Source organism: Dermacentor albipictus, chromosome 3, assembly GCF_038994185.2.
Source record: "Dermacentor albipictus isolate Rhodes 1998 colony chromosome 3, USDA_Dalb.pri_finalv2, whole genome shotgun sequence".
Classification (NCBI taxonomy): Eukaryota; Metazoa; Arthropoda; class Arachnida; order Ixodida; family Ixodidae; genus Dermacentor; species Dermacentor albipictus.
The window spans coordinates 128330970-128341975 of record NC_091823.1 but is presented as its reverse complement, the minus strand read 5'-3'; the positions used below and the strand labels follow the sequence as shown (position 1 = coordinate 128341975).

The 11006-nt window shown below is 47.3% G+C and overlaps 1 long non-coding RNA gene across 1 annotated transcript; it reads left to right on the top strand.

The window, feature by feature from the left end:
- Positions 1–8565: 8565 nt before the first annotated feature.
- Positions 8566–10624, top strand: LOC135901475 (uncharacterized). Its single transcript, XR_011513088.1, has 2 exons — positions 8566–9084; positions 9928–10624. It is a non-coding gene; the product is annotated as an uncharacterized lncRNA (long non-coding RNA).
- The last annotated feature ends 382 nt before the right edge of the window (positions 10625–11006 follow it).

The window sequence follows — 11006 nt, the reverse complement described above, 5'->3', positions numbered from 1 at the left end:
AGTACCTACCACAGACAGTTCATGTCTCAATATATTTCATTTGCATCTGGGCCTCTGCGGTCACTTCCCCTCAGGTACGAGCCAGGCTTCAGCGGGCGGCAACCATGACGGCGTCTTATCTCCGAGAACAAGGCCTCAGTGTGTCTACTGAAAAGTGCGCATTGGTTGGCTTTACACGCAAACAAATGTCATTGTATCCTAATTCAACCAATCGTCAAGCTGTATTCTATGTTAAGATGCATCACTTTCTGCGTGTCATCATTGGCTGCAACCTCTCGTGGAGCCCTCACTGCGTCTATCTGAAGAAGTTATTTGGCATTGCTCAGGTCTTCAAATTTCTCTGCGGGAAAAAATGGGGCACGCCAGTGCTTTCGATGATGCAGCTGTACAGGGTACTGTTTCTCGGACTTTTACGGTACAGTCTACCAGTGTTGTCAAATGCATGCAAGGCGAACTTTCGTGCTTTGGAGAGCATACAAGGTCAAGCACTACGCACGTGTTTAGGGCTGCCTCGGTGCACCTCAACAGCGGCAAAAATTGCCATCGCGGGAAACCACGTCATCCAGACACATGCAGCTCTCGACTCTCTCAGAGCGCACATTCGCCATCTGTCAATGATCCCCGACCATCATTTGGCCTTCCTACCAGCCGAGAGACCTCAAGCGACCTTTTCAAGAGTTTAGCGCTCATCAAGAGTGCATACCATCATCTTTTACACCGGCGGCGAAGCCTTCGTCTCCCCTGTGGTGCCTGCAACAGCCTCAAGTGAATTTTGCTATTCCTGGAATTACAAAAAAGTCCAATCATCCATCGCTGTCTCTGAAGCAACTTACGCTCGTATTACTGCACCAGACGTATCGCGACCACATACATATATTTACGTATGGTTTGACCTCACCTACCAGCTCAACTGCCGCATTTGTCGTTCTAGCTAAGCAGGGTAGAGTTAGATTCAAATTGTCACACACGACTACATCTACGTCGACAGAACCTGCAGCTCTCCATGCCGTTATGACGTACGTGACCAGAGAGCCAACAGAGAAATTGGTCGTATTTTATGATACGACCAATTTCTCTGTTGGCTTCTCTTCATAGTACTAAGTCTAAGACTAAGACAAAAACTAAGACAAAAGTACTAAGACAAAAACAACAATAAAGTAACAAGCGTAGCCATATACATAGCACCTGTAGAGTGCGTGAAGGACCATAACAATGGTAACGCATTAAAAAATGTTAAGGGGTGCAGTTTTTCATTTGCTGAACCACCACAACAGGTCGCTTGTCCAACGTTTGAGTACAAACTTCGCCTGTGTGTCGCTGGCGGGGCTTGGGAGAACCAGCGATCCTAATTTTTCTGCAGTTGCGTTCGACGTTGCAGCTCGAGCAGCAAGCTGTGAACTTAAACGCATATTTTTTTCTCAACAGAGACTTTGTCGATTGCGCACAGCACAGCGGCAGACCTTGCGTAACTCTGCTCCCTGCGGGAGCATATGCAGGCCGGCCGCGCCATCTTTTGAGCATTCTTGTAACAGACGCAGTGGGAACCCAGCACCGTATGCAGTTCAAATTACGGCAGCACCGGGTGACAGGTTATGTATTTTGCGGAAGTGAGGTCGAACACAGATATGCCGTCGTCGTCATACAAGCGTTGTCATTCCATCGCCTTCATTCCATTGTTATCATTCCACCGTCATCGTAATTGCGTTGTTATTTCGTCGTCATATGCAATCGTTGTCACGCCATTTTACGCATGTCGTCGTCGCCCTGTAGTCAACGTCATTCTGTCGTCGAAAATCTGACGCTGTCATGCTATCGTCGCCATTGCACCATCGTCAGGCAGTCGTCGTCATGCCGTCATTTTCATGCCATCGTTGTCATACCGTTCTGGTTGTTCATCAGCGTCATTAGTCATTAGTCATTTCATTGCGTCATACCATAGCCGTCCCGCAAGCCTCGTCATTACGTCGTCGTCGTAACATCGTAATTATTTCAGCGTCACCGCATCGTCCTCATGCATAGAAGCCGCAAGTGTGATGTAAGATACGCTTACTGGCACTGACTCGCACTCACGTCCATTCACACTCACCTTCACTCACACTCACTGGCACTGACTCGCACTCGCACTCGCCTCCACTCACACACACTGGCACTCACTCGTACTCGCACTCACCTGCGCCCACTCTCACTGGCACTCACTCACACTCGCGCTCACATTTTTGAAATGAGTGCGAGTGAGTGCGCCGACCTATGAGTGTAGTAATTCCGTACATGCACAATACCTCGCACCGCCAAAGAAAGATAGGAAGTCGTAGCAATATCAGAGTAGTGCTTTCGCCCCTGACAAGCTCGGGACACTTTGCTAAATGACTAATCCTTTCCATAAAAAGAACGAGCCATGCACTGTCAAAGTAGCTCTGGTATCGACTTCTTCCCACTTTCGCTGCTTCCAGGCTACAGATTTCTCAAGCCGCTGTTGACTTCGTGCGTTTAACAGCTGCAAATCTTCTATCTGTTTGTTCATTGCTGCCATTTCTTTTTCAAGCTCTTGCCGTTTTCGCTCACGCGCTTGGCGTTCTTGCCTAATTGATTCCCGTTTCTGTTTTTTGCTCAGAATTCGTTTACCTATTTGTTCAATGAATTTCAAATCATTGCCACTTTGCAGAATGGTCTTACGAATTTCTGCTTCCGTCAAGTCCTCCTTTACGTCTACCTCGACCTCTTCACACAACCACAACAGGTCAGCTCTCATCAAAAACAATAAGACCATGGTCGCTACTTTAACCTTTGGCTCTGCTGTCACCCACTACTTGCTGCGATACCCACGCAAATCAGAATACAAGTAATAGATCCCCAGCGATTCAAATCTACGAACACAGAGAAATTGAAGCCTGGTAAATCTTACAGCCAAATCCAAACGCTTACCTACTCAAGCAGCACCATATGACCACTCCTTCTCCGCCGTATCCAGTCAGTTGCAAGAGGTGGTCAATCCCAAGTCGCCTCCAACTTCATCGAGATACCGTTCGGTCATCATGTCCCAAAGTCCTTGAGCTGCCGTTGCTGTCTAGGAGTCGTAGGCCGATCCCACCGCTGCCACCAGTTGTCAGAGTTGTAGGACAATCTCACCGCTGGCATCCAGTTGTAAGGTATGTAGTCGGGCATGAACTATATGGTAGCGGGCCCATGCCGTCGCCCAACTCACTCACGCTTGGGACGTGGTTGTAGGGAGGAACTTGCTATCGTCAAGAACTAGGAGTACAGGATTTATTTATATATTTACATTAAAGCAAGAGGTACATTCGACAGTCTAGCGTGACTCCCAAATGGAGTACGCAAGACGAAGCATACGGCGCACCGGCACACAGCTCCACAGCTCCAAGCATACTGCTTGTCGAGCACGAGCACACACCTCCTGAACACACCTAGCAGCCGCACCACAGCTGCTTATAAACACTCTGTCCTCCCTCGATCCCTAGGTGAGGGAAAAACGGCAGTTCACCGCCAATTCGTAGCGTCCAACGTCCTCGTGGTCGACCCCCTTTTTAGGGGGAGAGTTACACACTCTTCCACACAGGTTTTACTGACGACATCGAGGAGAGTGGGTTCTCGTGGTCACGGTGCTTGACCCGATCAGGCGCCTCTTAATCCCCGAGCTGACCTCGTACAGCGGTCGCCTCGGCTGTCCATTGTCTGGCGTCTTCAAAGGCTCATGAGAAGGCACTGCAAAGCATCTCCTTCCAGGAACTCCACCTGCTTGAGTCGAACCGTGAAGGCATTGGCGATTTCACTAACAATAGTTGGTCCGCCGATGGTGTTTAGTCATAGCGGCGCCGAGGGGGCACTGACGTGGCACATCGTCGTCCCTACGAAATGAGTCACCGCGGCAGGTGGTGAAGGCTTCCGTGGTCTCCTCGGGGAAGCTCGTCACGCTCGCAGCTGCAGCTGGCTGAGAAAACTTTGCATGTCGGCACCTCTGGAGGCAGTTCCTAACAGTAGCCACCCATACTCTTGACTGGTTAACAACCCTGCCTACCTTGTATCCCTCTCTCTCTTTCTCACACCCATCGAAGTGCGGCCGCGACGCGAGGATGATCAGCAGAGCCGCTGTCGCTTCCAAAATACATTGTCGTACAAAACCCCGCACAAAGTGCCGAGCGCGGATTGCGCACGATAGCTCCATCGCTGGTGCGTCCGAGCTCAGTGGGCAGTACTTCGATGCCCAGTGGCGGATCTCCTGTGCAAGCTTTCGTTTTCCTTCGCAATATGGCCGAGGATTAGGACGTGGCGTGAAGACGACGCTGTAATAATCACATCATGACGACCAGAGTGGAAGGAAAGGACGGGTGGACGCGGTAAAAGAGTTGCGCATAACGCCGACGCATTTGCCGGCTGCGGCAGATGTGCACTGGCATCTGCCCCATATCAATGAAATTCTTCGACGCCAGCTTGGACAGCTAGGTATGCGCCACTGCAAATGTGCCGCTGTAAAATCACGAGAAACATACTGTGAATTTCTCCAACCCTGAACTGAATCAAAGCCATGTCACATTAGCGCCTAAAAGACGGCAACCCGACGCACTTGGGGCACTGAGTGTGCGGCAACCGTGGAATGTTCGTTCAAGAGGGACGCGTACCCTTTGGCACACACGCTCTGGTACATAAGCAATGACCCAAGTTAGCCTTAACGAGGTTCACTGAAGAGCGGCACACGCCCAGTTGCACCTAACAGGCGACCCAAATTGATAATAAAGATATTCGTGGTAGTGTGGCGCACATCTAGTTTCACCTACCCAGTAATCCAGGTTGCAATGAATGAGCTTCATTGAACGGCGGCATATTTAAATACACATATACCTCCACAAGCTTTCAAGTGATCACCAGCTTCGTGACAAGATGCGATGAATCTTTCGAAGATGGGAGGTGGCGGGTTCAAACACCTTGTGGTGTATATTGTGAACCGACTACCGGTGAAGCCGTGAATATGGGCAGCTATACTTTGCGTCTCTGCATGGAGCGCATAATTAGCCACGCGGCGAACTAGCCCAAGACGTGATTGACGATAGTTGAGGCTGTTCGACGCGGCGTCACTTTAGTTCCGACTGCATAGTCGAATCTCGGCAGGACAACGTGCGTGGCATTTGGGTAGGAGAGACTTGGGGTGGGAATGGTGTTAAGGGTATAGTGCTGCGCAATAAACAAAGTCTCTGTTGAGAAAATAATACGCGTTTAAATTCACAGCGAAATAATTAGGTTTGCTGGTTCTCCCAAGCCCCGCCAGCGACACACAGGCGAAGTTTGTACTCAAACGTTTGAAAAGCGACCTGTTGTGGTGGTTCAGCAAATGAAATACTGCACCCCTTAATTTTTTTATTGCGTTACCATTCGTATAGTCCTTCACGCACTCCGCAGGTGCTGTACGTCGTTACGCTTGTAACTTTGTTGTTGTTTTTGTCCATTGCGGGGGCCACGCGCCATTTCGCGGTGGCAGTGCTAGGTACTAAGGAATATTAAGGAAACGAGAAACAGTGATCCCGTTGCAGTAAATACCTAGTACATAACTCGTTCTGACGACGGCAATGTGTTTTGTCGCTAAATTGCTTCAATGATAACGCATTACCATCGGCCGTCATCGCAGGATGGGTTCTGCCGCTTTTTTTTAAAATTTTATTTCTTCAACAATGTGCAGCAATGAGGCTTTGTAACATTAGTAAAGAAAGAACTTTCACATCACATTTAATGATAATGCAAGTCATAAGCACGATGAGATTATGAGGCACGCTGACTCCGGGTGTAATTTTGACTATCTGGAGTTCTTTAACGTGTACCTAATTCTAATTACACGCGCGCTTCTGCATTTGGGCAGCGCAGCAGCGACAAAAGACCATGGAGCGAGCTCGTGAGCCAACCCGTCCTCGCCTTCTTCTGGGAGCAAGTGGCCCAAGCGCGATTCCAGATGAAATGTGGGCACCGCCCACATTTAGTGAGGGCATATATAGAGTTCCACATTAGGCTTGGAAATGCCGCGTCGGATTTCTGTGAAATTGGAGGAACGATATATGCTCGCAACATTTGGCAGAAATGAAGGCATCCAGATGATGATGTTTTCTCAATCGCGCTGTCCTTTGTTCCAATGTATTGCACAGGAACTCTAGTGCGTACGGTGTTACACGCTGACCGCACGCCCCTTCTGAATCTCCGCTCCCTCTATCGCCGCAACCCTCTTCCTCTACAAACATGGAGCGGACGAAGTATCAAATTTCGTCTGGCCTCCTGCTCCCATTCATTCTGTTGATGGCTGCCCCGTCCCTAGACACTCTGCTATCGGTACCTCCATAAAACCACATCCATTCCTGCGTACCTCAAACTTAAGACACCCAGCTAACCACCGTTAGTGTTCTATCGTCTTCGAGACACAACGAAACATCGTGTCAGAAGTGAACTACATTTCTAACGTCATATCATCAGCAATGGAGATGATTCCTGCACCAGCAAGTTTCGACTCTAGAGGAAACGACTCGGAGCCATGGCGGGCCTTCAGGCAGAACTTATCGCTGTACTTCAAAGCAACTAACACAGCCAGAGCACCATCTGATCGGAAAGTCGCACTTCTTTTGACCGTCGGTCGTTCTTCACTCCTTGACATCTGCAACACTTTGGACTTCGGGGTACTGACTGAGGAACGACTGTAGCGCTCACCGATGCCGGTACGCGCGGACGCTAAAGGCCAGTGCTCTTGGACGGCGCTACAAAAGGTGAATAAAATATAGTTTGGTGGTGCGTGCTCGCGGCGCCAACACGGCACGCGCTAGTCCGTCCTAAGAGCATGCTACTTTGGTCCTCTGGTTCTGGCGCTCCGCTGCAACTCCTCGGTTCCCGACAAGACCAAACCCATAATTTAAGGATGCTTATGTCATCATCCTTCTCGACGCGCATTTCTTACCGAAGCACAACGTGGTGTACTCGCGATACGACTTTCTAACTCTCATTGAACGGGAGGAAGAGCAGTTCGACAGCTTCGCGACAGACTTGAAGGACAAAGCACGCGATTGTGGATTCGGAAATGAAAGAGAAAAATTATCCGCAATCAGACCTTCTGTGGCCACGTGACGAAAAGGCCTGCGCAGACATTTTAAATCTAGAAGATCCGAATCTAGACAACGTAGAGTATGTTTGTCGAGCACCCGAAACAACGAAAATTCAGATAGAAAAATTAAAGAGGGTATTCGAACAAGCAGCGATACTGAGCGCGCAGTAAAAAAATTCGTACGTCGCACTAACGTCAACTCAAAAAGCGCAAAGGGAAAGCCACAGAAATCTAACTTTCCAAAATGCAGGTATTGCAGTGGTAGCCATGAGACGCGTAAGAGAAGCATGCCGAAATTGGAAACAAGGGGCGCTATAACGTAAAACTATTCCAAACTCTTCTATTCCAATTCTGCTATCAGCCCTCCGCGATTCGTCAAAAACTTTTTTCGACCACCCCCCATTTCACCTGTCTGTCACGCGACGTTCCAAAACCGCAATACCTCCCCATCTGATATGATGCGTGCACACTGATTATGCATGATTTGACAGAAAAAAGAAAAACAGTTATTTCTGATTCGACCCCTTTTCGCCATTAGCCCTCGGCTATTGGTAATATGTTTTCGGGCTGCACCCACTTCACCTGCCTGTCACGCGACGTCACAAAACCGCACGAACTCACCGCGTCAAAGTGACGTGTACGCGATAAAGATGCATTAATATGCCGAACAAAACTGAATTTTTTTCGGAATAGCCGCAGGCTGCCCCGTTCCGAAAGGAATAAAAGATGGCTACTCGCACCTGCCGCAGAGCATGGGTGTATTTGCGTATAATAAAACTTCTTGCGTGGCAGTGTAACGTTTTCAAGCACTTTCGGCACGTTTACTACCTCATTCTGCCAACTCTTCTATGCTGAGGGTCGGTTTTAGCGTCATTCTTAAGCTTCCGTTGCATGCCGCCGCGATTTTCGACCAGCCACCACAAGCTAAGTAAGGGAAAGCCGACCAATCGCAGACGCCGGCACCACCCTCTTCATCCGGTTATCGGTTTTCAGTGCACTGGCTCTGCCCAAGTGAATCCCTCTCCACTTGAGCGTTCTCCTCGCCTCTTGTCAGCCAATTAGATACAACAAGCCGCTTAGTGTATTCATTGTTATTCGTTTTTCAAGCAAACAAAAGGGACCTCCTATGAACGAGGAGAGCATTTGATTGGTCTGTTCAGGCAACCCTATGGGTGACTGCCCGGTGCTTGCGTCGGTGGTTACGCAAATTTGACGTCAGGAAATTGGAATAGAAACATATTGGAATAGTTTTACGTTATAGGGCCCAAGGTGCCCTATAACGTAAAACTATTCCAATATGTTTCTATTCCAATTTCCTGACGTCAAATATGCGTAACCACCGACGCAAGCACCGTGCGGTCACCCGCAGGGTTGTCTGAACAGACCAATCAAACGCTCTCCTCGTTCACAGTAGGTCAGACCAGGCCCCGTACACTCTCAAGTTCAACAAATGGCCACAGAGGGTGAAAAAATCGACCGCGCGCCGCTGCTAACAAAGCCGACCTAGTAGCATCACCTCGGGATGCGTTCGTTAGTTCCAACATTTCCCGGTAGAGGCGTCGTAATAAGCGCAATTTTATCTTACAAACTTTCTCTTACAATTACCGAAGCATTTTCTTTTACATAAAAACAGGGCAAAATTATCATTGCTAATTAGATATTGTACTCTTTGTTAGTAAGTTTATTGTTTCTTCGCCATTATGAACGCAAATAGCGTTCAGCATCATCGATCTTTCACGTGACCTCTGGGCTGGATTTAAAATTTTTACCGGTATTTCCGAGTGCACGGCGGCACGGATTCATTCGTTCGTACACTCAAGACTGGTTGCTTGTTTGTTTCTAAAACTAGTTTCTTGCGCTTCTATGTAACTTGGGGTGAAGTTACGTGTTTGCAAGCGGACATGTAAGCCCGGCAGTTGGGTTTCGGTCGTGAGCCATTCGGAACAGGTCTGCATCGAAACGGGAGCTGGATTTTGCTGCGGCTGACAACGGCAATAACGGTGAGTCGTTTAACACCGCTGCTTCAATCGTTATATAATATCCGTCTCATTACCTTCCAGGCGGGCACAAGTTAACGAACTAGATCCTGCATTACATATGGGCAGTGAGGATCTCAGTTGCTGTTTCCTAAATAAACCTTTACTTGCGAGGCTGTCGTTTGGTTTACACACACAACCAGGAAAGAAAGAGCGATATCGGAACGCGCGTCTCATTTTTCATGTTATTGTAGCCGTGGTTGTAGGTGACTGAGTAGCCTTATCAATATACATATTAAACTTTTTTTTCGAGTCGGCCGGCAACGTCTTTCGTCCACAAAACCGAATAATCCTTTGGTAAAATGAAGTGAAAGTACAGAATTTAATGTATTAAACAGTTGCAAGCATGATAATTCACCCATATTTCGTACTTGTTGGTTCCAAATGTTCTTGCTGTTCAGATTGGTTTACCGTAGGGCATTTATTTTTGCAGTAGTGAAGCGGTGCATCACGTTCGTGGAGAAAAATAATGCATCAGTTCTAATAGCTTCATGACTTTCATGCATTTGCTTGAGTAACTAGCAGTGTGATCACTTCTAGAGCATAAATGAACCCACAAATGTTCTCATTTGTGATCTTAATAGTACTTGCGCTGTTGACATGCATTGTAGTTAGGCAGACATCAATTTTATGGACAATAGCAATATTTATTTAACATGCTGCTTAAGCACCCTAGAATAGACAGTGTACATTTGCATGTGTTCTGTAGTCGCAAATCATTACAACATATATGTCACACCTTTTTGCATTTCATATTGCAAAACTTTGCTTTTTCAATTTCTGATTCAGTCAAAATTTCTGTTCCAGACATGCAGTAATGAGGACGGCACCAGTATAAAGCAACACACTCCACGCACTAAACAGAAGCTGCTGCCTGCTACGACAAGGTCATTGTGTGGACATTGGCTACTACTACAAGGTAAACAACATATGGTTCAGAAATAAATATGTTTGATCTATGCTGTATTGGCTTGCTGTTTGCAGCAGATATGAATGTTTGTTCATATATATGGTTCAGTATAATTGGTTCGAACATATAAAACCCACATAAATTTGGCTAATCTGTGCTGTATCTCACGTGTCACCGTTTTGCCCCAACAGAGTCTATGCCAAGCACATCTTGGTCATCACAGGAGCTCCTATCTGCACCAACAGGAAGGGGCTGGAGCCGAATTTGCAAGGCTTTTACACCAAGAACAAAGAAGCACATGCACAAGAATATGGATGAGATATCAAGTCTGCAAAGGACTGTGTTAAGACTGCAAAGAGCTTCAGCCAGCATTCCACCAGCACGGACATTTGGCTGAGTCATCCAAGTAACTCAAAAAGGACTTTCTAGAAATTCTTCGTCTTCAGATGCACCTGCAACATCTGGCCAAGCACGGACGACGCTGGCCAAAAGATTGAGTTTCATCAGTTCGTCCTTAATCAGCTTCCAAGCCGTGTTAATTCCGTTTGTGCGAAGTGTAATTTTTCTTCTATAAATGCAAGCTTTCTCATTGCCCATTTTTGTTAGAGGTTATTCATCCTCATCCAAATATAAAGGTCAACCTTTATATTTGGATATTTCGCTGATACTTAATACCAGTCACTGTCTAGCAGCCTAACATATCTGTAGCAGTATCTTCTAGTGTATGTTGTCATGCGCAATTACTCTCCTGAAATAGCTGATGCAGCATCGGCATGCGTCTTGCATTAACCTATGCACATGTGCTATGCACCATTTTACTTTTCTTGGTGTTTTTAGCCTTCAATGCTTGCAGAGCAGAGTGGCTTCTCTCTTGAATGCAAGCTTTCTCATTTTCCATATTCCTAGTCTCGTTGATGATTGCTCCTCTTCCTTGATAGCCTGGGTCTTTGTGCAAGCTACAGTGAAGTGATTGATT